Raw genomic sequence first — 26,027 nt, 5'->3', positions numbered from 1 at the left:
CAGCTATGCTACCTCGACAGGAACAGTGATGGATGTTGCAGCAGGCTGCCATGTAAATAGTTATTTAATAAAACGTTTTACCCTGTTACTTTGCTGGTGTGTTGTATATATTTATAATATTTGCATAGGGTTTGTCGTTATTTTGGGTGGGGTGGGCGGCGGAGCCAAGCTGTCTTGCAGCCATCAGGGTGTCGAGCTCAGTTCCTCTCACTAGTTTCGTATTTGTCATGAGGGGTTGTTCATAATGTTTCTATTTTAGCGAGGTCAAAAAGAGATCCCATTAGTGGCCTACTGACTTTGCTTGATTCCTTTTGTTTTTTAACGATTTTTCACTATCTGCAAAGACTAAACAGAGTATTGCGACTCTGTGCTTGTTTGTAAATAGAGAATGAACCAAAGAGAACCAATTCCAAAACAATAAATGCTAGGATAACAATCAATCAAATGGAGAGGGAAGCAGGCACGACGGATTACAACGGGGGCAAAGGCCTGTGTTACCTACCCTTCACTATCTGCAAAGAGAGAATATTCCTAAAAGAAAAGAGGAGGGGGGGGGGCAGCGTTCAAAGCACATCAGCGTGCATAAATACGAAAATGTTTTTACCTACCACGTACTTGACATTTTACAGCTTTTGATATTTGCTATTAAAAAAACATTGAAATTCACTGAAAAAACCATAGGTTATAGACCATATATAGTTAGGAATTAGCATTTACAAAACCTTGAAAATTCACTGAAAAAACCATGGGTTATAGACCATATATAGTTAGGGATTAGCATTTACAAAACCTTAATTTACTCGCACAAAACCATTGAAATTCGCATATATAGTTAGTTGCAATAACTATATATCGCGCACCCGCAATCCACTGCTGATGATGTCACATATTACATCATTCATGACATGGTCAGTGACATCACTGATCACAACATCCAGTGACTGTATGTTTCTGTATGTTTCTGTAAAGTTAAAATATGTCTTTCATATTGAAGAATGAGTGGATGTATAAGTGTCTGGATGAAGGATTTAGTAGGTGCATGACTGACTGTATTAGTGAGTGATTAGATGTGTCTCACTGAGTGCATGGGTTAGTGACTAAACTGTCTTAATTTGTGCATCATTATGTCTGTTGTTCTGTAAACTGCTGAATGTGTTAATCAGTAGCTATATGAGTAACTATATGGGATATTCATTGGTTGCCCAAGTATTTGTATGGGAGACTGAGTATGTGTATGAGTGGCTGGGAGGTGTATGACTCTGTGCATAGATGTGTGAGCAGTTGATTCACTAGATGTATGGGTTCAAAAGTGCATGTGGAAACAGCTGCATGGGCGGTTGACTGTGTGCATGAGTGTATTGGTGAGTGAATGGATATCTCAGTGCAACATGTCAAAGTAAGTACATATGTAAAACACAGTGCATGTGAGAGTTGACATATATAACCGTGCATAAGAGCCAGTGAATGTGTGAGTGGCTGTATGGATCATTGTGAACTTGTATTAGGGATTGTATAAGAGAGTAAATATGTGTTAGTATATGTTTGAATAAGTAAGGTGTGTATAACTGTATAGTTGAGGAAATGGAGGTGTGATTGATTCTTTGCATGACTGACTAGGTGTGTGAGTAACTCCATGGATGAGTGACAGTCTGTGAGTGTCTGTTTACACTGATTGTAGCTAAGGTTATATTATAGTCTGAAGAGGTTCATCGTATTATCACATGAATGATATCATCAGTGATGTTGTCAGTGATGTCATTTGAGTTGTCATCAGTGATGTCATCAGTGATGTCATTTGAGATGTCATCAGTGATGTCATCAGTGGTGTCATCAGTGATGTCATCAGTGATGTCATTTGAGATGTCATCAGTGATGTCATCAGTGATGTCATTTGAGATGTCAACAGTGATGTCATCAGTGATGTCACTGACCATGTAAAGTCAAGTCAAAGTCCACTTTATTCGATTAATTAAAATCATAAAAGTATTCTACAACAAATATCATACATTCATATATCTTAAAAAACAGGTTAAAACAGTATTAAACAGTAGGTGGATTTTAAAAGCAAAAAAGGCATTATTTACACAAAATTCATTACAGTTTGCACTCAACACTACAATAAACATGAATTCAAGTATCTGTCCTCATCTGTGATTCCAATCTTAACCTTGATCTCTTACATCTAACAGATGCAGCCAAAAAGCTAGCAGTGCAATACATAATTACAGGGGAATGCATCATCTGTAAATATAACAACGCAGGCTTATACTGCGTAAAACCCAGCTCCTTCAGAATTGATTTTAAATATCGGGTACGAGGTTCGTGATAAAAAGAACAGAAGAACATAAAATGGGCATTATCCTGAGTGGAGAAACCATCGCATTTACATGGGGACGATTCCTCGAGCTTACACCAGTCTTTCTCGTCCCGCAGAACCATATAAATTTGGTTAAAACGGAATTTGGACAGTAGCCACCTATGAAAAGAATTAGTGACCACTGACAAATAAGGAGCCAACTCAAAAGATGGGGTTATCAATACATGAGCCCTCACAGAGGGTTTACATACCTCATCCGCTTCACGCTCGGCCATACGTAATCTGATGAAATTGGTCTTCACCCACAGCAAATCAGCTTTGCACAGGGATTCTGGGCTATTAAAGATTTCAGGGCGTCCCAAATGTGCGGCCATGGATTCAATATATGACAGCCACTGAATATCCCTCCTGTGATCTAATATAAGACAGTCTTTGATTATCCTGTGATTAAGGCTGAGGTTCGGGTTAAGCCAGAGCTTGATCCACATCAAGAGTGGAGCTAGATTGATTATATCTAGAATGTAACCCAAACCCAACTCAAGATGTAAAGAGTGAGTGGCAGTTGACTGGGGTAGTCCCAACAGAGAACGAAGAAATTTGTTTTCCTCTGTCTGAATGCATTTAGAATTAACATAACCCCAGACTGCAGCCCCGTATCTAGCGATCGCGGCTGTCTTGGCTTTGTAAACGGCCAGGACAGCCTCGGTTGGTTTCCCCCCCAATCTCTTAGTAAACCCCAGGATTGCAGAATAAGAGCTTCTCACCGCATTCGCTTTAGATGTTAACTGCGGTGTCCAAGTTCCCCTTTGGTCAAAAATCACACCCAAGTATGTAAAAACTTTCACACTTGTAATCACCTCTCCATCGCAAAAAAAGGTTTTTTCTTTAAGTTTACCACATCCTACTGACATAGTGTGTGATTTGTTCTTGTTAACCACCAGGTCAAGACTGGACATAAAGTTGCCGAAGGAGTCGAGTAACTTTTGCAGGGCAACTGGGGTCCTGGCTATTAGCACCGCATCATCGGCATAGAGGAGCACCGGAATTGGTGCACCCCCCATGCTCGGGATATCCTTTGAGGCAGCCGTTAGGTCATCCTCCAAAGAGTTCACGTATAGCGTGAACAACATTGGTGCCAGTATACATCCCTGACGGACCCCTCTAGTTGATCTAAAACTCTCGGTACATTTTCCGTCAGTGGTCATTCTGATGCGGGCCCTCAGGTCTTTATGGAGCCCCTCCAGAAAGTGTACCAAGGAACTATCGAGGCCCATCTTCAGGAGCATTGCCCACAGCTTAGATCTATTAACAAGATCAAAGGCTGTGGACAAGTCCATGAAGCCAAGGAATATACTTCCCCCTTTTGCTCTGTTATATTTTGAAATTATGAGGTGGAGTATGAGGCATTGATCCTCTGTACTCCTCCCTGACCTAAATCCGAATTGTGCCTCGGACAGGATGTTGTTCCCCTTGGCCCACGCGGATATTCTCGCTAGGACAACCTTTCCTAGCGTTTTTACCGAGGAGTCCAGCAACGATATTGGTCTGTAGCATTTTGGGTCTCCTCTCTGCCCTTTTTTAAATATTGGCACAATTGTAGCTAAAGACCAGGTCTGAGTGAATCCCACTGCGGCAGAGGCATTAAAAACTTTTGTTAAAATATTGGCCCAAAACAGCGGATTTGCCCTGAACATATCCGCTGGCACTCCATCGGGGCCCGGGGCCTTGCGTCCTGCTGTCTCCTCTATAGCTCTAAGTACCTCAATTGTATCAAATCTCACAGGCTCCAGGGGATCTCAATAGTAGGGATTGTGAAAGGTTCCAGCTCCCTATCACTATCATAAATTTTTTCAAAATGCCGAAGCCAGTCCTCCTCTGATATGTTTAGTTCCAGCACTGAGTTTTGGTCGCCTGAAAGTAAGGGGGTGTTAATAATTGACCAAAACTTAGCGCTGTTTTTTAGGGTGGCTTTATCCATTAAATCTTCCCAGGCTTTACTCTTTAGTTCATTTTTACGCAAATTAGTGGCCGTGGTGAAATCCTTTCTTAGTCGCGCCACTAACGCTTTGTCCCTTGGGCGAGTATTGAGGTCTTTCTTAAGGCGGTTGTGTGCTTTGCTACAATTTTTGTCAAACCAGCCTTTCATCGATTTATGTTTGCCCCCCTGACCTTTAGCTGTGAGGCAAATGGACACAAACCGGCAAATACCTTCAAAGGAAGATATAACCTCCTTGCTCCCAGTTAACGGGTTGGCACACACATTTAGCTCTTCAGAAACTGAGGAGGATAGAGTTAAGAAAAAGTTGTCCGGTACAACCATCTCCCATTTAATTCTTCTCCCCTGATCCTTATCCTTTACAGGCAATATGGACCGATGGAAGACAGCTGATTTTAACAAGAAGGAGCTATTCACTAGCTCCAACCCCACAGGATTATGGTCACTCATAGGCATAGCAATTGCATTATATGAAATCACATAATTCAGAAAACCTCTTGAAACAAAAATAAAATCAATTATCGAATCACTAGCCCTTCCCGTATAAGTGGCAACCCGTGTACTTTTATCGTAGAATTCTGGTTCATACAGCTCATTTTCCCGTAATACATTTTCGAGCACCAAACCCTTCTGTGTATGTTCTAGGTGAGGGGGGGACACGCTATCTGGCCCATCTTCATCCACTAGGGCACAATGTGAGCACAAATGAACATTAAAATCGCCCATTAAAATAAATCGATACAAAGTGGATTGTTTGTCTCTGTAAAGACTTAAAAAGTCTGATAACCATGTAAAATGCACAGTTTCTGGGTGACCGTTCGGTGCATTATAGCAGTTAACAAGAAGCAATTTACAACCATCCTCTAATATTATCTCCAATACGAGGAAACTATGAGAGGCACAGTCTATCGGGGTGATTTTGTCCTTGATGTTCACCGATACCAGCGTCAAAAGACCTCCTTTGTTCGGGCCTGCGGGGGAAGGCAAAGCAGGTACAAAATAAGATGTAAAACCGTCCAACCAGTAATCACACTCCATATCCCAAGTCTCTTGAATGGCAATGATATTGTGGCGCTTTACAAAATTTTCCCAGTTTGGGTCTCCCTTCTTAGACCGCAAACCAGCAATGTTCCAGGATAACAGTCTGACCGTGTCCCCTTTATCAATTGTGATCTCTGGTAAACTGTTATCATCCACAGCAGAAGAAGGTACATGAATCGTTGATGTTGACTCCACTATAACATCGTCCACTGTACCCTCTCCGTCACCCCGTCAATCGCAAAGATCGAGACCTGAGAGAGCATCGAATCTGTTGTGAGTTGTAATAGGGGGACCAAAGGTAAAGAGGTTATCGCGTCCCTGAAACAAACTTTGAGGAGCCGATCTGGGCCCCACCGGGGTACATGGACTTAGTCTTTGTCTGGGCAGGGAGGCTAAATTGACATGATTGTAGAAATACCCTAACGGGCGCACTTGAATGCCATTGCTGTCCTCCATCAGAGATGCTGCCCGTAGGAGGACTGTGGCCACATGTTGTGGGTATTTAAAGTTCACGACCACACAATCCCCTCTACAAGTTTTCCTCGAGGGACCAATCCAATTCACTCTCCTAGTCGTGATAATGTCTCCAGCAAATTTAGTAGGGAAACCACATTTAGCACTCAGCCAAGCCACCACTTTGTTTTTGAGGGAATCATGCACTTCCTCTTGTGGCTCGGAAGAGCCTGGGGTATGCACCGGAACATTGGCTAACACGACGACATAGGGGGCGCAATCCGGGGGCAGATTAATAAAATTATTGCGCCTACTTTGTATGGCATTCGTGTTATATAAGAGACCTGATCTCTGATGGCTCCTAGCCGGGTCTACATCCGAGTCTACTGGTGGGGGACAGGTGGCTGGGGGGACAGTAAGGTTGTTAACCGTGCAATTGACCTGAGGGATCAAAGGAGGTGGATTGGGGGCTTTTGTAGCATTTTTCCCTACAACCTCAGAGCTCACTGAACTAGTTGAAGGGAGTGGGGGGTTAGCCTTAGATAGATTGGCCAACTGTTAGTCCAATAAACCACCTAGTCTTTTTAACTCCGCATTCGCGGTGTCCAATTTGGCTGCAAGGCAGTCAATGGAATCCTTAAGTTTTAGGTCAAAAGTGGCCTCTATGGTTTTGATTCGCAAACCAAACTGCTCAGGGCTCAGGGTGATGCTAGTTTCCTTTTTACTCTCTGCGTTCGATTTGACTTTAGGGGAGATATGACTATCAGGCAAGTGAGTGTCCCCTCTTCTCCTGTGGGTGATCTTACCCCCCCTCTTACTTTGCTGCTTTCTGCAGGTTCTAACAGGTCTCTCTCTTTGACTTCCTTCCGTTACCTCTACCTCTTCCTCGGAGTCAGAAGATAATTTATCAAGCATTATAGAATCAAGCGTAATAGTATCAGGGGCCTGGTGGATCGAAGCTACTACTACGCTAGCTGGATTACATGCGTTTTGTTCTCCTAACACACGGTCAGTGCTATTTTCGCCCTCTAGAGGTGCCTCCGGCGTAGTTGCTCTTTCTGGAGGGAGGTCATAGTCTAGAGAAGCTACTTTGCCCAAAGAAGCCCTTCTGTCATCATTGATTTTATTCACCATTTTGACAAGGAAATTGTTCATGGAGCCTGCCCCCGTAACCACCTTGTCTTTCTTTGTGCCTGACATTGTAGTAGATTAAACAGAGCTGATTTTAGCTTTGACTATGCCTAGGTGTCACCAGGAATCAAATGACCAGTTTATCAAGGTATAAGGCTGCAAAGTCCCACAGCCTTATCCGACGCTGCTCCGGATAAATAATAAAGCACAGTTTGTTACTCACAGGGTCTCTGGCCCAGCCCAGCCTCCTCCTGCCTCTGACGGCCTCAGACGGCCCGCCCTCTGCCCTCTGCCCGGGCTCCGCGACGCGGGTGAAGCGTCCTTCTCTTAAACCGGCGAACCGGAGGTCGCCGCAAGTCTCCCTGGGAGCTGTAGTCTCCAGCCGCAGACCGCCGGGTGTTGCAAAGCGGCGCGGCGAGACTGCAGCGTTAGGGACCCAGGAGACTCTCCAAGCCAGGTAATAATATGCCTCTGCTCCTCTGCGCTCCTCTGCGCGGCGGTATTACTCTCCCCCCAGTTCAAAGTTCAAACAGATTAACCCCTTATCACTCAGCAAAAGAGACCCTTGACCTCTGTACTCCTTCAAAAAAAAAAAAAGTTTTATACAGGACTTACAATCTCCTGTGTACACCAGATAAAGTTGTTCCTCTGCTCCTTCTGTTTCTCTGACAATATTTCGATAGGCAAAATCTTGCCCAGCGCTATTTCACAGTCTTTTGTCCTATTAACAAACAGCTCCCTTCAAGTATTCAACGGGGGCCACCGACCGCTAACCGCTGACTCAGGTGCAGTGTGGCACTCCCCACCTTGCTCCGCTCCGCTCTGCCTACAGCTTACCGCCGGCAATTCAATTCAGTCTGCAAGCAAACCTCCGGAGAAAGTTCTATCCGCTGCCTGCTCATCGTACCACAGCGGAAGCTGGCATTACTTTTAACGCAGACGAAAGCCTCGGAAAGCGCTCCTGTGAAGGTGCCCTGCTTTTCCTCCGTGACCGTTATGGTAAACGAACGCCTTCCACCATCGCAGACCTTTACAGAAACATACAGTCACTGGATGTTGTGATCAGTGATGTCACTGACCATGTCATGAATGATGTAATATGTGACATCATCAGCAGTGGATTGCGGGTGCGCGATATATAGTTAGGACAACTAACTATATATGCGAATTTCAATGGGTTTGTGCGAGTAAATTAAGGTTATGTAAATGCTAATCCCTAACTATATATGGTCTATAACCCATGGTTTTTTCAGTGAATATATATATATATATATATATATATATATATATATATATATATATATATATGTATGTATATATATATATATATATATATATATATACATATATATATATATATATATATATATATATATATATATATATATATATATATATATATATATATATATATATATATATATATATATATATATATATATATATATATGCCACAGATCCTCTCCTGTTAGAAGAAAGGGAAGGGACACAGCGGGGTTCGTTCAGGACATTTATTAAAACAAGAGTCAGCATGACCGGTTTCGGCGTCAAGCCTCTTCAGATGCCGCAGTTCGTGTGAGGTGATTCCTTTAAGTGGTAACAAGCTCCTCCCATTAAGTAACGAGAGGCCCAGCTGCTGCATATACTTGCGCTGACGTCACAGTAGTCTCAGTTGCGGACCACTGATCCCGTCGTGCATCTTGTTGTTGTCAGATGTGCCACAGGGAAAAGGCAACCCACGATAGTGTTGCAAACAAATGTCCTTGGGTCCCCTACTTCCACACCCTTATGCCGAATGTTATCGAGGCAGATGGCGAAAGTCAAAGCGGACGCCGCTCACCCGTGAAGTCCCAGACCGCCTGTGACAGCAGTTCCTCGATGTTGCCGGTGAATGGGTGGACTGTGTTAATCCAATATCTTGGTTGTTTGTAGTTAGTTGCCCAACGTCCTGTAAGTAACACAGCCCTGATAGTAAGGGTCCCCTCGAAAAGCGCCACAGGATGCACTTTGTAGAATGCCACAGATCCTCTCCTGTTAGAAGAAAGGGAAGGGACACAGCGGGGTTCGTTCAGGACATTTATTAAAACAAGAGTCAGCATGACCGGTTTCGGCGTCAAGCCTCTTCAGATGCCGCAGTTCGTGTGAGGTGATTCCTTTAAGTGGTAACAAGCTCCTCCCATTAAGTAACGAGAGGCCCAGCTGCTGCACATACTTTATTTATTTATTTATTTATTTATCTATTTATTCATGCATTTTTATATAGCGCAGACTTTACCCGAAGGCGTCAGAGCGCTTCACATTAGGAACAGAAATGAAACATAATGAGAAACATTACAAAAGAGCAGATTACTAAAACATACGTTACTTACATAAGGTAATAGTGACAATTGTGAGCAAACAAAAACATGAGGTAGTAAAAATTGTGAGCAACCAAAAATACATGAGGTAGTAAAGGTAATAGTGACAATTGTGAGCAAACAAAATACTTGAGGTAGTAAAAATTGTGAACAACCAAAAATACATGAGGTAGTCAAAAGTGCACAAGAGGAAAAGTGACAAGTGTGCAGTTATAAGAGAAAACAGAGTATAATTTGAGGTATAATACTGCAATAAGTGCTAGGCACAAGAACAGGCGTTACGTAGGCAAGGTGGCACTTGTGCAAGTATCAAAGGTAAAAACATGTGAGAGGTAGCAACCGTGTGTTACAAGGGCAAAGTGTTGTGTGCATGTTACAAAAGGGCACCGAACACAAGTACATGGAGAATATTGCAAAAAGGCAGACACTCCCACCACAGGCAAACACTGGGAAGGCACTCCCATGGTCATGGAAAGTAGAAAATATCAGTAGTGGGAAGTCTTCCTCCAAATAGCAAGAGGACGTGAATTACTTTTGGAGGTGTCTCTGGAGGAGGAGAACTTTGAGGTCCCTTTTGAAGGCCTGGGAGGAGGCGGTGGTCCGGAGCTCAGGCGGAAACGAGTTCCAGATTCTCACTGCGTTGCCTGAAAAGGATTGGGCCATTGTTCTTTCCTTCTTGAAAGTGGGAGGTTCAAGCAGTAGATTCTCGGCATTGCGTGAAGGTCTAGAGCCTCCAGAGAGTTTCAGTTTATTCGCCAGGTAGCGGGGAGAGGAGGAGTGCAAGGCTTTGTGGGTGATACAAGCGGTCTTGTAGATAGCTCTAGCCTCGAACGGAAGCCAGCGGAGGGTGGATAACATCGGTGTGATGTGCTCGCTTCTTTTGGCCCCATAGATGAAATGAGCTGCTGAATGGAAGACAGACTTAAGTGGGGACAGGTGAGATTTGGGGAGGCCAGTAAGAAGAGAATTGCAGTAGTCTAGTCTAGAGAGGACCAGCGATTGCACCAGGGTTATAAGGTCCTGCTCCGGGAAGAAGCGACGGATTCCCCAAAGAAGGCGCAGTTGGTAGCGAGCAGATTTTGCAATAGAGTTGATGTGGGGAGTTAGATTGAGTTTTTTGTCTAGAATGACACCAAGAGATTTTGCGCTGTCGACAATGATGGGTTTGTTGTTTAGTAGATTCATCTGATCCATCCATGATTGAACTGGGGGAGGAGAGAGTGAGGAGGAGAAGAGGAGGAATTCAGTTTTGGAGGGGTTCAGAATCAATTGATGAGATGACATCCAGTTTTGAATGGAGTCAAGAGTAGATCTTAGGATGGAGAGATCAGGAGTGGAGGCAACCTTGAGGTAGAGTTGAGTGTCATCTACATAGAGATGATAGTGAATCCCGGATTTGCTTAGGAGGTTTCCCAGTGGTTCTAAGTAGAGATTGAACAGTGTGGGTGCAAGTTTAGAGCCTTGGGGAACACCTTGACCCACCGCCACAGGAGCAGAAAGACTGTTCGCTATTTTGATCATTTGAGATCTGTCAGAGAGGAAGGATGCAAACCATTTAAGCACAGTGCCCTCCATGCCCATTCTCTGTTGAAGAATATTGAGGAGGGTGTTGTGATTAACAGTGTCGAAGGCTGCGGAGAGGTCAAGGAGAATTAGCAGACAGGACCCCCCTGAGTCGAGTATCCTCAGCGCATCATCAACCACTTGCAGTAGGGCTGTTTCAGTGCTGCAGTCTTGGATGAAGCCGGACTGACAATTGTCAAGAAGATCATTGTCCTTGATATGACGAGAGAGTTGTTTGGCTACACATCTTTCCGTGATCTTTGCAAGAAAGGGAAGGTTAGTGATGGGGCGGAAGTTTTTGAGGTCATTCGCATCAGCAGTGGGCTTTTTCAGCAGAGGGGTAACCTGCCCAGTTTTGAAGGAGACAGGAAGGGAGCCTTGCCAAAGGGAGAGGTTGATCAGAGTGGTCCAATAGGAGAGGGAATGGGTATAGAAGTCAAAGGCAATGGCACTGGGGATAGGGTCAAGAGAATGGTTGGAGGGCTTTGTTTCGCATATGCACTTGAGAAGGGCATCTTCAGATATGGGGTCAAAGCTCTGCCAAATGGCTAAGGATTTGCGCTCCTCTGGAGGTGTAGGATGAGCAACCTGATCCACAAGTGATTTCACCTTTCCATCGAAGAAAGTAGCGAAATCCGCTGCTCTCTTTGTAGAATCCTCCACCTTGGAGGTTGGGGGAGAGCAGCTCGGAGTCCTGATGAGATCGAATAGTTTTTTGGGTCTATTTTTGGCGGAATCAAGGAGGGTTTTGAAGTGCGTCGCTTTCTCAAGGAAGATGTGCTTGTGGTATTTGGATCTTGCTGTGCGAAGCAAGGCTAAATTGTCAGTGGAAGGCAATTGCCTCCATTGCTTCTCCAGGAATCTTAGCTGCTTCCTTTCCTCATAAAGGGATTTGTTGAACCAAGGTGCTGAGGGAGTGGGCCTTATCCTTTTACTTTTGAGTGGAGCGACGTTATTAATTTCAGCTGCAAGAACTGTGAGGCATTGGGAGGTGAGATCGTCAACAGCTATGTTCGGGTCTAGCCTTGGAAGTGAAAGCAAAGCTGATTCACAGAGGGGACCGACATCAATGTTTTTGGCATCACGGAACCAGGAGATGGCCCTCTTGGGTTGGCCAAGAGTTATAGAGTGTGAAAGTTGAAGAGAGAATGGGATGAGGTGGTGGTCAGACCAATCTACATGAATAGGGGTAGTAGTGGAAAGCATGCCTGCTTTAGAAATAACAAGGTCCAGGATTACGCCCTTAGAGTGGGTTGGTTCAGTGCAGTGTTGGATAAGATCATTTGCCGAGAGGAAGGTGGCCAGTGAGTTCGCAGAGGAGTCTTGCGGTGCGCCCCAGTGGAGATTGAAGTCACCCACGATGGTCTGGTTGTCACTTTGAGAGTATTGGTCACTGATGAAGTCTTTGAGATCTTCTATAAACGAAGAGCTACTACTACGAGGCGGGCGGTAAATGATATGGAATCTGAGCGGTGAACGGTGTTGCAATTGAAGCTCAAGAGAAAGGCATTCAAAGGTGTGGGAGGAGCTGCTAGGAGACGCCTTAAGTTGGAGGTTGTTTCTGAAGATGACTGCAACACCTTCCCCCGTGTTTTCAGTTCTGTCATTCCTAAATATGGAATAACCTGTGGGTAATAGGAGATCAAACATAGAGTGAGAGGTATCTTTGAACCAGGTCTCTGTGAGGAAGAGCATGTCAAGTTTGTGAAGGGTGATGGTGTCGGAGATTTCAAGTTTGTGTTTTACTGCAGATCTGCAGTTGTGAAGCATACAGCGCAGCTCTGACAAGACTGTTTTGGTGGGCTTGGGCTCTGAAGGTTGATCGGGATATTGTACATTTGCGGAGGTGCTCGGGAGGGTTTAGGTGGACGCTTTGTTCTGACAGAGGTGATTGTCGGAATAGTGTAGACAGTGGGGTTGCTAGGGTATGCCTGTTGAAGAAGGGTGGCGTTCAAGGGCTTGTGTGAGTTAACGACGCTTGCAGACGAAGGGTTGAGCTTGGCTGTATTGGGGTGAGGGGGTGAGGTGCATCTCTGGGGAAGTTGGGAGGGGGTAGAGGTGCATGGAGGGGTGGGGATCTTAGAGCATAAAAGTGAAATGGCAGTTGGAAGCTGAGAGATGGAGGTGATCAGAGAGCCTAGCGTATTTTCCAGTGAGAAAGAGGCAGAGCACGGAAGGTTGGGTGGCTCGATTGAAATAAGGGGGGTGGAATTGGTGGTGGACGGCAGGGAGAGGTGGGGGGACAGGGGGTGTGTTGGGGGGTGGGGTTCACAGGTGGGGAAAGGTGGAGGTTGGGAGCATGAGTAAATGAATTGGGGGTTAAGGGAGAGTTGTCATTGTTGGTGTTGCAAGAGGGAGAGGAATTAGGGACAAATTTAGAGGGAGATATGTGCGGAACACGTCGGTAGGGAAGTAGGAGGGGGGAGGCCTGTGTGGCGTCATGGGAGTGTAGGAGGTTTGGGCGGAAAAGAGGTGCATTGGTTGCGGAGGTCCTGTCAGTTAGGAGAGGTAGCAGTGAGGGAACGGTCATCTGGCAGAGTGAGGGGGGTTGAGAGAAAGGGAAGTTGAGGAGGGGAAGTGGTTCTGCTGGGCCCGAGGGAGGGAGAAGGAAGGTGTTCCTAGGAGGGGAAAGGGGGTAGTGCGGCAGTACTGGAGGAGTAGGAGGGAGGAGAGAGATGCAGTGGGAATGTGGCAAACACGGGGTGAATGACGAGGGAATGAAGGGGTGGAGAGGAGGGACGGAAGGAGGGCTAAGGGGAGCATAGAGACAGTTAATTGGGGAAGAGTGTTGGAGGAGAGGTGGACTAAAGAAGGGGGTGATGGGAAGAAGTATGGGGGAGGAGAATAGATTGGAGTATCGTGATAGTGCAGATGGGACGAGGAGCGTGTTAGCTAGTGGTAAGGCTGAAGTAATGCGGGAGGGGATATACTGTGGGGGGGAGGAATAGGAGATGAGGTAAGTTGGGGGGAAAGGGAAGAGGGCCGACCTGCGCTTCTCGAGAGTGCAGCCAATTGGAGTGGGGTGGGGTCGGCGGAGGAGAAAGGGAGTAATGGGTGGAGCTGGAAGGAGAGTCAAGGGGAAGCCCGGTTGCAGAGACGGGGAGTAAGGTGGGGAAGAGGTGGTCAAAGAGCGAGAGGCAGGAGTCTTTGCCTTGGATCATGACAGTACCGTTGTTATAGAGTGAGATAGTGAGGTAGCCATTGAAGCACCCTGAGGGGGAAATTTTTAGTTGTTTCCCATAAGGGATAGAGGAGGAGGAGGTGACGTTAAGGGAATTGTAAAAACTGTTGGACCAAGAGGGGATGTCGCGAGTGAAGAAGATGAAATCGTTTTTGAGCCTCCCAAGACGACCATTGTAAAATTGATCCACAAAAAGGGAGTCCGGGAAACGTTCAATAGTGTTATCCTTAAGTCGTTTTATTGTAGCTTTAGTCTGGTCGGGAGGATAAATGATTTTGTAGCAATTGGCTCCAGTCTTAACTCGAGAGGTGGCCACTGTCTGACGTCACAGTAGTCTCTGTTGCGGACCACTGATCCCGTCGTGCATCTTGTTGTTGTCAGATGTGCCACAGGGAAAAGGCAACCCACGATAGTGTTGCAAACAAATGTCCTTGGGTCCCCTACTTCCACACCCTCATGCCGAATGGTATCGAGGCAGATGGCGAAAGTCAAAGCGGACGCCGCTCACCCGGGAAGTCCCAGACCGCCTGTGACAGCAGTTCCTCGATGTTGCCGGTGAATGTGTGGACTGTGTTAATCCAATATCTTGGTTGTTTGTAGTTAGGTATATATATATATATATATATATATGTTGTTATGTTATGTTATAGCCGTACTTTTTGAGCGCACGGCTACCCCAAGGGGTGTCCCGGCGCTTTAGCAAAGAGGCCTGATAACCCAGAAACAGAAAGGCAGAAACACAGCGGTTACACTGATTACGCGGAAAACAGCACGGTCTTCAACTCCTTCCTAAAAGCCAGGAGGCTATTAGCTTTACGGAGGGAGAGCCGGAGCTCATTCCAGGAACGAGCTGCCACATATTGGAAGGACCGACCTCCCATCCGGACTCGTTTAACAGCAGGTACAACCCTTGTGGCCAAATCGGCTGACCGCAGCATCCTCCGCGGAACATAGAAAGCAGTGCGCTTCCTAATGTAGTTGGGGCCAACAGAGTGGAGAGCTTTGAAAGCCAGCGTAAGGATTTTAAACCTGATTCTGCTGGAAATAGGTAGCCAGTGCAACCTATTTAGCAGCGATGAGGCACTGGCTCTCCTTGGCAGGCCAAATATGGCTCTGGCCGCCGAATTCTGGACAATTTGAAATTTGGACAACAGGTACTTTGGCAGGCCTGCGTAGTCTAAACGAGACCCCACAAGCGCCTGGACCACAGTCTTGCGATATTGCAGGGAGAGCAGTGGGAGGAATTTCCTGAGCATCTTGAGGATGCCAAAGCATTTCCCAGAAAGCCCCAGAACATGGGGTCGAAAAGAGAGGGCGTCATCAAATACCACTACAAGGTTTTTCACTTGGGAGGATGATTCCTCAGGAGGGAACATGTCCTGGGGCCACCACGACTTCCAGCCCGGATCAGGGGCACAGCCAAAAAACTGCAGCTCAGACTTATCCGAGTTGCATTTCAGGCTGTGCCGCTGAAACCACGCAAAGACTGCACTCAGACAGCCTTTGATTCTGTCGCCGTCGAAGACCTCTCCCTTCCTGCAGGTAAACAGGAGCTGGGTGTCATCAGCGTAAGAGATGACCCGGGCCCCGAACTCCTCCGCTACACTCGCTAGAGGTGCCATATAAATGTTAAAGATGGTGGGGCTCAGAATGGACCCTTGAGGCACCCCTACCTCTAGCGATGGCATTACAGCGGAGAAGGGAGGAGCCCAGATCACCTGTCGACGGTCGGCTAGAAAGGATTGAAACCATTCCAACACCGTCCCTCGCAGTCCTATCTCCCTGAGTCTTGAAAGGAGACCTGCGTGTGGGACGGTGTCGAAAGCCGCCGACAGGTCCAGCATGACTAACATAGCCTTTCCCCCCTGATCGAGCATCTCCCTGATGGCGTGGGACACCTCAACGAGGGCCGTCTCCGTGCTATAATTAGCACGGAAACCAGATTGAGAATCATGGAGTAAGTTGTTATTCTCTATAAAGGTGGTAAGAGTATGCTGAACATGTTTCTCAACCACCTTCGCCAGAGCAGGGAGGAGGGAGATCGGTCTATAGTTAGCCAGCTGCAAGGGATCTAGCAGAGGTTTTATATATATATATATATATATATATATATATATATATATATATATATATATCCATAAAGGTTATCACACGCCACAGATAACGAACTGCCAATTCACAAAGTGACGAAGAGTCGACCCAAAGATTGCTGGTGCAGAAGTGATTTATTCAATCGATGCCAGCGCTGTCGCCATGACGCGTTTTGCCTCCAAGGAGGCTTGATCACATGACAAACTGCTCGCCATAGTGCGGAATATTTAAAGTGAAAGTGCATCAAGTTAATTCATAGACAAGGTAAAAATACTGTGCAAAAAAACGCCGTTCTCTCCTTATTACTAGACATGTGCTAGAAATAGAAATAAAAACTGTTTATCGGTGTAGATAGTATTTAAGACTATTGATCACATCCTAAAACCAAATACATATGCTACATATACATTTATACAATATAAAAATATGGAGTTGATATACCTGACTGAACATGACAATAAAATGTGTCTATGTGAGGAAATCAACGGGATATACCCTTGTATCAAATTTGAATTCTATTATTGTATAAAAACAGTTTTATATACATATATACAGAGAAACAGCGTTAGATGTAAAAAAAACTGATAAATGAATATCAGAAATGCTACATTCTTGTCAATCTAAATAGAGCCCAAGTGGGCCTGTCACCTTAACAGTGCCTGCTAAGACATATCTAGTGCAAAAATAGTGATTGTGCAAATTATCAATATAAAGTGCAATATGTTTAGGTAAAACTGCTGATTCCTAATGTTGAATAAATAAACAGATTAAAAATGGTTTCAAATAGATACAAAAGAGCAACCACTCTATCATAGTATTAAATACAGAAAGAATGACTGTGACTAGGGTAGAGTTCCATACTATCCGGACAGGTCTTATGGGCATACAGTAAAATTCTAAATGCAGGTGTAAAGGTCTTCCCTGTCATTTAATCCATTCAGATTCTTTGTATTGAGCTCCAGTATATAGCTGGTTTCAAGAAGACGGAGTTTGGCCTCACGGTCTCCTCCTCTTCTAGAAGCCTCCACTGAATCAATTAGAAAATACTGGAGCTGATCAGGTATGCCTTGGTGTTTAACTTGAAAATGCCTGGCAACCGGATAGTTTTGATCATGTCCCGAAATCGCACATATTTGTTGGAGTATCCGTTTGTGGGCGGGCAGTTTAGTGCTGCCCACGTATTGCAGCCCACACAGACACTCCAACACATAAATGACGTATTCGGTTCTGCAGGTGAGCCACTTGGAAATGGCAATAGGATCTTCGCGGAAAGGGCTTTTGAAATGAGTCCTGTTGCTACCGAAGCGGCAGGCTTTACATTGCGGACAAGTTTTGAAGCCCTTCTTGAATGCCATCCAAGTGTTCGAAGCCCTCGGTACTAAGGTATTACTAACCAATGCTTTGGACATGGAGGGGGATTTGCGAAAAGTGAGCACAGGTTTGTTGCTCACTTTATGCCCGATGACAGGGTCGCTTTGTACCAAATTCCAGTTCTTATATAGAATTTTTCTGAGATCCCCATGTTGTCGATTATAAGTCAGGATGACTCGGGGGGAAGCTGTTTGGGCCCCAACTGCCAATTGGTTATCTCCAAGAATGGTTCTATCGTTTGGAACTAAGGCTTCCTGTCTGCTAACTGAATTTGAATGCTGGATTGCTTTCATGAGACTGGCATTGGAATAGCCTCTAGCTGGAAAACGTAATCTGCATGCCTCCTGTGCAGCCGTACATTCAGCATCTGTATATATATGTAATGTAATGTATTGATACTTGTTAAGCGCAGCTGTCACCCAAAGGGTATCCTGGCGCTGAGACCATATCATACATCAGGTGGGGCACACTACATTGCTCTTGGAAACAGGTAGGTCTTAAGATCCCTCTTAAAGGAAGTCAGATCTTGTCTACTCCTCAGCGCCAGAGGTAGAGTGTTCCATAACATGGCGGCCGTGAAACTAAAGGCGCGACCGCCCATCCTCACTCTGTTAATCCTGGGGACCATCACCAGGAACGCTGAGGAAGATCTCAAAAGTCTGGCAGCTTCATACCAAGAGAAAAGATTTTGAAGCGGTATCGGTCCAAGTCCATGCAGAGCCCTAAAAACAAGGCATAAAGCCTTAAAGGCAACCCTCTGCTGGACAGGTAGCCAGTGAAGATCAGCTAGTGCGGCAGATGAGGATGCTGAACGTGGCCACGATAAAGCCAATTTGGCAGCCATATTCTGGATCCTCTGCAGCTTTAGGATCAGGGTCTTAGGAGCTCCCAGAAGCAGTGCGTTGCAGTAATCTAGCCTACTGAGAATGGAACTCCGCACTACTTCTGCTCTGGCTCCCAAGGGAAGTAACGGCAAGATTTTACGTACAGCGCAAAGCAAGCCCATACAAGTCGCCGCGGTCCTGTTAACAGAGGCATCAAGTTGCAGATTGGGCTCAAACAGAAACCCTAAATTGCGGGCCGATTCTGCGGCCGTCACCGTGCCCGGGATGGAAGATGGCCAGAAATCATCAGGAAGCGGGCGGGGGAGTCGGTCTAGAGAGCAATGGAGAACCTCAGTTTTTGACCCATTAAATTGAAGCAAGTTAACTTGCAGCCATTCTGCTGTTGCCGACATGCAATGGGGAAAGGTGTCTCTCGACACTGCCACTGTCCCCTCAAATGAAAAGATCAGTTGAGTGTCATTGGCATAATTGATGACTGATATGCCAAATGACTTTATCAGGTTTACCAGGGGTCGAAGATATAGATTGAAAAGGATCGGACTGATCGCTGACCCCTGGGGGACACCCTGATTCACCTGTCGTGTGACAGGTGATTTTATATATATATATATATATATATATATATATATATATATATATATATATATATATATATATATATATATATATATATATATATTCCACGTTTCCTGCCTGCCCTCCAGGGCACAGAAAAAGGTCGGGACACTCCGAGATATTGAAGGTGTTTATTTACCACAAAGGTTCAACAAAGCCGACGCGTTTCGCCGTTAGGCTTGCTCACGGTAATGTCAGCACATTTTTCACCCGTATACATACACCCAGTGATAGTAATGGAAATAGGACTATGCACATTTCAAAACATAAATGTATCCGCCATCTTGTAATGGTTTTGTATTACACACTCTCGCCCCAGTGGGCTGGTTCAACAGTATGCATGTATTAAAGATACTTGTTCTCGCCACAAACGTTATTAGTACACTAGCAGTTGGTTTATCACTACATGTATACAAATCCATAACGTTTCTATTAGTCCCGCCCAAGTGGGCAAACATTGCGAGAGTCTCGTAAGATGATCAGAATCTCTTTCATCAAATATTTCATCTTCTTCAGACTGCACAGTCCTATAAATACAAACAAAAATGGTGCTCACATAACATTGCAAAAGACTAAAAAACAATACTATTATACAAGAACAACAATCATTCATCATTAAAAACCTGAATAGGTGTGCAGCAATAAGTATATATGCCCAGGATTACCGGCAACTTTTGTGCAAAAATATATATATATATATATATATATATATATATATATATCGATCACTCCACTTCCAGCAGCCACTCTGCTAGACATTCAATTTTGTACGAATGGGGCATGGACCACAGGTAAGGTGCATTAGAATGATTGATTCATCCCTTGGTATTTCGGCCGTTACGCGTTTCGGATCCGGAGAGCCTTGATCACATGACACGCTTAAAAGTCAGCTGATGTTATTTATATCATTTTTTTGTCTTTGCTTTTTTTCTTTCTGTTTGTGTTTGAAAGTGACAGTGCAATAAAAATTTTCAAACAGTCTGAATGGTGCTAATTTACATTTGTCTGCTTTAGCAAAAGTACGCTGATTGCTTTATGTCTTTTTACAATTCATATACCACTGTCAATATCTGTAACTGTCGCTAAACCACATCATGATGGACGTGTTGCGGTGTATATACCTGTTCAACATTTTGAATTTATCAGCATGCAGTCTATCACATGAATATTTCAAATAGCATCAGATTTAGAAAATGTGCAAATGTCGCAATTTTGTAAACGCCTGATCAACATTTCAAACTAGGTAGCATGCAGGCTATCGCATGAAAACTTCAAATAGCAGCAGATTTAGAAGATGTGCATATGTCGAAATTTTGTAAACGCAGATGTTAGATTAATCCATCTGATTGCTGTATGTTTTTTAACAATTCATATGCCCTTATCAGTCTCAATAACGGGAGTCAAATAACATGATGATGGATTTGTTGCTTTGTAAATACCACAACCACATTTTCACATGAACATTTCAAATCACAGCTGATCTAAAAAACTAGCAAATTTCGCTATTTTGTAAACACTGCTGTTAGATTAAGCAAGATTGTGGGAGATATTGAAAAGGAAAATCATATAATATCAGTGCAAATACTTATTTCCCCTCTTCACTTGACCTCTCTCTCTCTAGATGGTCATGAAATATAAACCTATACGATTGATAAATAGATGAATAAATAGATCAATAAAGTTTTCTTAATAAAACCTTATTCTAAAATCCTCTATAAAATCACCTAATATAAGGTTTCGGTGTAGATTAGTCTCCTGTGTGTTTGATGTTTGCTCATGCAAGCGGATGCCATGTTTTCTTTTTGTTCCTTAAGCATTACCAACTTTCCTATTCCAGAACAACCTATCTCAGACTGGCTTGGTGATTTGTGGTGCAAATGAAATTAAAGTGCTAGTGCGTCCCTCATTCCAGTGTAAAAAGTACCATAATATATTATTAGTAGCTACAAAATGATGATTAAAAACAGAATTTGGATAAATGCTTTGGTTTATTCTAACTTAGGTCGACCTATTTGCTTTTCTGCAGCATATTTGCTTCTTACTTTGGGGTTTTTAAAATAAGCTGTAGAACCCTTGTTCTGTCTAGTTTTTCTGTGTGAAGTTCTCTTTGTATTCTTTTCGTATACAGTAAACCTCATTAGAGACAGGTGAATAGATCCGCTGTTGCGTTGAGGCCCATCAGGATTTTTTAGTCAAATTCTAGAATATAGCACATTTCCAGTCTACATAAGGTTCTTTCCCTATCACCACCTCTTCTATTAAAGGGTACACTGTCAATTATGTAGTATTTTAAGGTCTTGGGATCTGATTGATGGTACTCTTTAAAATGGCGGGCTACCGGGTATTTAGAGTCTGGTGCACTATTGCTCTGATATATTGTAAAATTCTCTTGTATTTATTACATTTTTTTAAATTATAGTTCAATTCAAACTTATTAGTGTAAATAAAATGTTTTTAATTGATATATGTTTAAATATATGTATGTGTTAAACTTGTTTAACTTTTTGAAAGTATGTTTATTTGTTATATTTGTTAAAATGTATATTAAATATATATATTGTTTATTACATAAATATTACTATTATAATTTAAGATGTATATATTTTTAAATCGATATTTAATACAACAATATTATAGTAAGCAATAATTTGTTCTCAATATTTTTGTACCTAACTTTTTAAATATAGGTAGACAATATTTTTGTAGTCAATATTTTTGTCTCAATATTTTTGCAGGTCGATGTTTCACTAGTCAATATTTTGTCAGTGAACCCCAACATGTATTGGCATGGGCTTCTGACATAAAACATTATATTTGTGGAGTTGTTGAACATGAACAGTATGAGGCATACTTCCATAGTCTATCAAGACTTATAAAATAGCAACAAATGCTTCAGCTATTAACTCCTCTTCCAAGTGATGTGTTGGCTCGATGGTACGTATGCCCTAGTTTTTTGTCTTTTACAAAACTTTATTTGCTCTCTGTGTAATTATCAAGCTAATTTTCTTTAAAAGAATGGGCAAAATGTGTGATAATCTTCAGATTGATGACTATATGGTGTGGACAAGCTCTTCTTGTGAAGAAATCCTGTGCAATTATATTGATGCAATGAGATAAAATGAGCACTCTCGAGCATTCTCCATATGCCATGGCTTTGACAATGTTTCTGCCAGTGTCAGTGGCATTGAATCCTTAAATGCATAGGTTCAAGCAATTTATTCAGTTCTTGTAGAATGTTGGCAGCTATTTGTGCGCGTACAGTCTGTATCTTGATATGTTGTCCGTATGTCTGTATTGAGACCTATATAGTGCACATCACTCTCCATTGCATTAGCAATCAGCCATAGAACTTATCATGTGCAGCTATAACACTGTAACATAAAATAATTCATATCCACACATTCTAGAAACCTCCTCTCCTTACAACAAGGGCAAGGAGAGGAAGTCAATCACTAATAGTTTAGTCAGATTCCTATTGTGTAAATGAGGCAGGTGATGGTTACCATGGTGCAATGCGTCTTAGCCGTATGCAGTCTTGGGAAGGGTTTTTGCCTGTATTTAGTGTTGATCCCATCTCAGATGACTTTTATGAGAGTAGGCTACTTGGACCCATTGTGGCGACCACAACATGTCAATTTACTTGTCTCAAGCAGAATGCATACTCTGAGCATAAAGGCTGCTTGTCTCAAACAAAGAATTATCATCATTCCAATAACCCTCTCCTTTTATCCCTTCAGGTGCTCTTTCAGCAACACTCATCTCTCTTATGTGCAGTTCTGCTGCAGCTGCTGCTAATATGACATGGGGGCAATGTGGGGGGGAAATAATAAAAAATGACCTACCTTTTGCTGCCTGCACCATGACCTTCTGCTCCCGCACCACGCCTCGCTGCTCCTCTGCTCCCAGCACTGCTTCCCATGTAATCCCATTGCTTCTCTCATGCTATTACTCCCAGCATGAGAGAAGCACTAGGATTGGGCCGGGAGGAGGGGGGGAGGGCAGGTTTCGCAATCCAGCAGGGACTGGGAGCCTGTGCCCAGAGCACTGCGGATATCTCCAAGGAACAGCCTGGAGAAATTTAAGTATGCATGTTGGTTTGGCTGCCCTAGGTCAGCCAGACAATCTTTCAATGCCTACCACTCCTCCTCCCCCTGCTGCTGAGGCTACCCCATTAGCCCGCCCCACCCTAGACTACACGACTCTGGAAGTGAAAAATAAAATATCAATAAAATAGTTTTTCAGTTTAGTAAAGTTTTATTTTGTTTAAGAAAAAAGTACAGCATAATATAACATCATGACAAAAATCAGAACCAATATGAGAGAACAATGAGAGAGAGATGGAGAGGAAAAATGGTTCAGATAAAATATGAAAAGGAAGAAAATGGAAGAAAGAGAGAAAGAGTTGAAAAGAAAAGAAGAAAGAGGGGGAGAGAGAGAGAGGGAGGGAAGGTTAGGGAGGTCAATAAAATAGTTTTATTGGTATTTTTTTTCTTTCTGCTGCATTTTTGCAGTAGGGCGGCGCTCCTCCGCTATAGCGGAGTAGCCACCCCTGGCGCAGTTCTCATATATTTGGAACTTTGCTTTTCATGTAAGGCAGTAGGCTCCTAACATCAAAATGTCCTACAGGCTTTCTAGGATTGACTGGTTGACTGCACAATAAGATGTTAGTAATGTGTTCCTTATTAGACCTAAATGTTAGAAAGTTCTAAACCAATAGGTAGAGCTTCTTCATAGAGCGAAGCACAGCTTCTTCATGGCTGTAAACTCAGAAATTTAAGTGGAGGACAACTGAGTTTGCTTTTCTTTATGGCGGACTGGGACTGTGGTGGCGGCTGTGGGGGTCGTTTTTAGAATGAAGATAGAAGCAGGTGGGGTAGGACAGGAGCAGGCTGAGTAGAGGAGTCATGTTTGTTGGATACTACCGCAGTGTCCTCTCTCCTGCTTCTCCTTGGGTTGCAGTATCACTTAGCAGAGAGGTCCTCTGACGCTGGCCTCTGTCATTCACAGACCTGGCTCCACTTAACTATCTCCAACCTTCAAGTAATACAATATAAGAAAGCAGACTGTCAGAAACCACATTCGAGTTAATAAAATAGAAGTCATCATAAAATATAACAATAATACCAAGTGTAACCTGGTTGACATAGTGAGTCATATGGTAGACAACTGCAGTGACACGTCGCAGGAAAAAAAGATGTTGCCAAATCTTGAAATTCAGTTTTCTTATATATACACATGTCACCACTAAAGTGTGTTCATATGTAAACATATGACACACTACCTATAGGTTCAGTGTGGTCTTGCAGTGAAAAAAAAAAACATATTTTACCTTTCAATTTTCTTTTTGCAGATGCTGGAATATGAGGTCTTTTTTGAGATGGGATTTACTGATAGGTATGGCACGACAAGCAGGAGCCTTGCTGATACAACCTATATCACTACACATATCTACCTTCAACCATGCCCTCAGGTAATCCAGATTGGACCTTTTTTCCTAAAGACAAATGTGTGTACAGCATGAAGCAAGTTTCTGTTATGCTACAGCAGTGCCCATCTCATAACCCTCATATGAGGAACCCACCTTTTGACACACAGTAATCTGCAAACACCCAGTCCATAATTGTGAGTTGTGGAGATACATTCTCACACTCTAAGGCCCTGATTACAAGTTGGTCAGAATTTTCCAATCCTAATTTACAACCCTGCATGTGCAGGGATCAAAACTCCGGGTGTAGGGCTATTTACCACATCAAGTACTTTCCAGGTGAGTTAAATATTGCATTCTTTGTGAAATTAGAGCAGGCCAAACCCGCTGGGATTTTAAAGAGTTGTTTATGAAGGCACTTTTAACATGGGAGTAGTGAGGCAAAAGAGGCGCAAGAGGCTTGTAAATAAGTCTACTGCGGGTCTTGGTTGTTATCAAAAGAAAACCTGGACCATACACCAGTTTGTACCTGGGGGCAGATTAACAAGCACCTTGTGCGTCTATTACGGCACCGTTGCGTCACTTTTGTGACGTAGCGGCGGCACAAAAGATGCGCCATGGTGCGGGGTATTTACAACGTAACGCATCTCCTAGATGCATCACGTTGTAAAACCCTGCACCATAAGGAGGCGTTCCTGTGCAGGGGGGGAGGGGTACCTGTGCAGGAAAGCCCCCTAAAAGTGCCTGAGTGAAATCTACAAGATTTCACGCAGGCACTTTTCGGCCAATGCTGCGTCATAACCCTGCACCTGCTTGAAGCAGGCGTAAGGCTTGACGCAGCATTTGACAGATTGGGCACCCGAGAGCATTGCTCGAGCTGCGACGCGCTTGCAACGCAACTCCAGCAATGCACCGCCTTTACGGCACAGATGCGTCACGCATCTGTGCCGTTTTTGCCCCATGGTGTGCCGCATTGTAAATGTGGCGCACCATGGGTGGCGGAGCTGTGGCGCACAATAACTGGCGCGTCCCTGGGGATGCATCAATTATTATAAATCTGCCCCCCGGACTTTTATATTTCCACTAAAAGCATTGGAAACATTGAGGCTTATTTACAAGCCCCTTGCGCCGTCGTACGTCACTTTTTCTATGTTAAAAGTGACGCATAGGCGGCGCAAGGGGCTTGTAAATAAGCGCCGCTGTTTTTGTATTCACCTGATGTATCTCAGCATTTGTAGGGAGGCGCGAGCAGTTAGGAGGATACAGACTGAAGGGCATCTCAAAGTCACCTGCTCATCCGGGCCGGTTTCTCTCCGCACGTGCCGGTTCCATGCCGCCTCCTCTGTGCAAGCCTCAGCCCTCGCTCAGAGCAGCCTGCTGCTGGCAGCGGGTCCGGCGCAGGGATACATGACCGCGCTCTTCTCCTTGTTGTCTCCAACGCATGACAGATCTACTCTGCACGCGCATCCATCCCCACATTGGCACGAGGTAAGCGCCTGCATCATCGGTAATCATTGTGATCGGCGAGGACGTTTGGAGCGAGCACCTGACATACGGAGCCGGGGAGCAGAGGGGCGTGGGGGGGGGGGGGGGTCTCAGGAGCCAGACACCGCCGTCCGGGATACTCCAGAGGGGGCCCTT

This window comes from Lissotriton vulgaris, chromosome 2_2 (assembly GCF_964263255.1).
Source record: "Lissotriton vulgaris chromosome 2_2, aLisVul1.2, whole genome shotgun sequence".
Lineage (NCBI taxonomy): Eukaryota > Metazoa > Chordata > Amphibia > Caudata > Salamandridae > Lissotriton > Lissotriton vulgaris.
Note: the sequence above shows the minus strand (reverse complement) of the source record.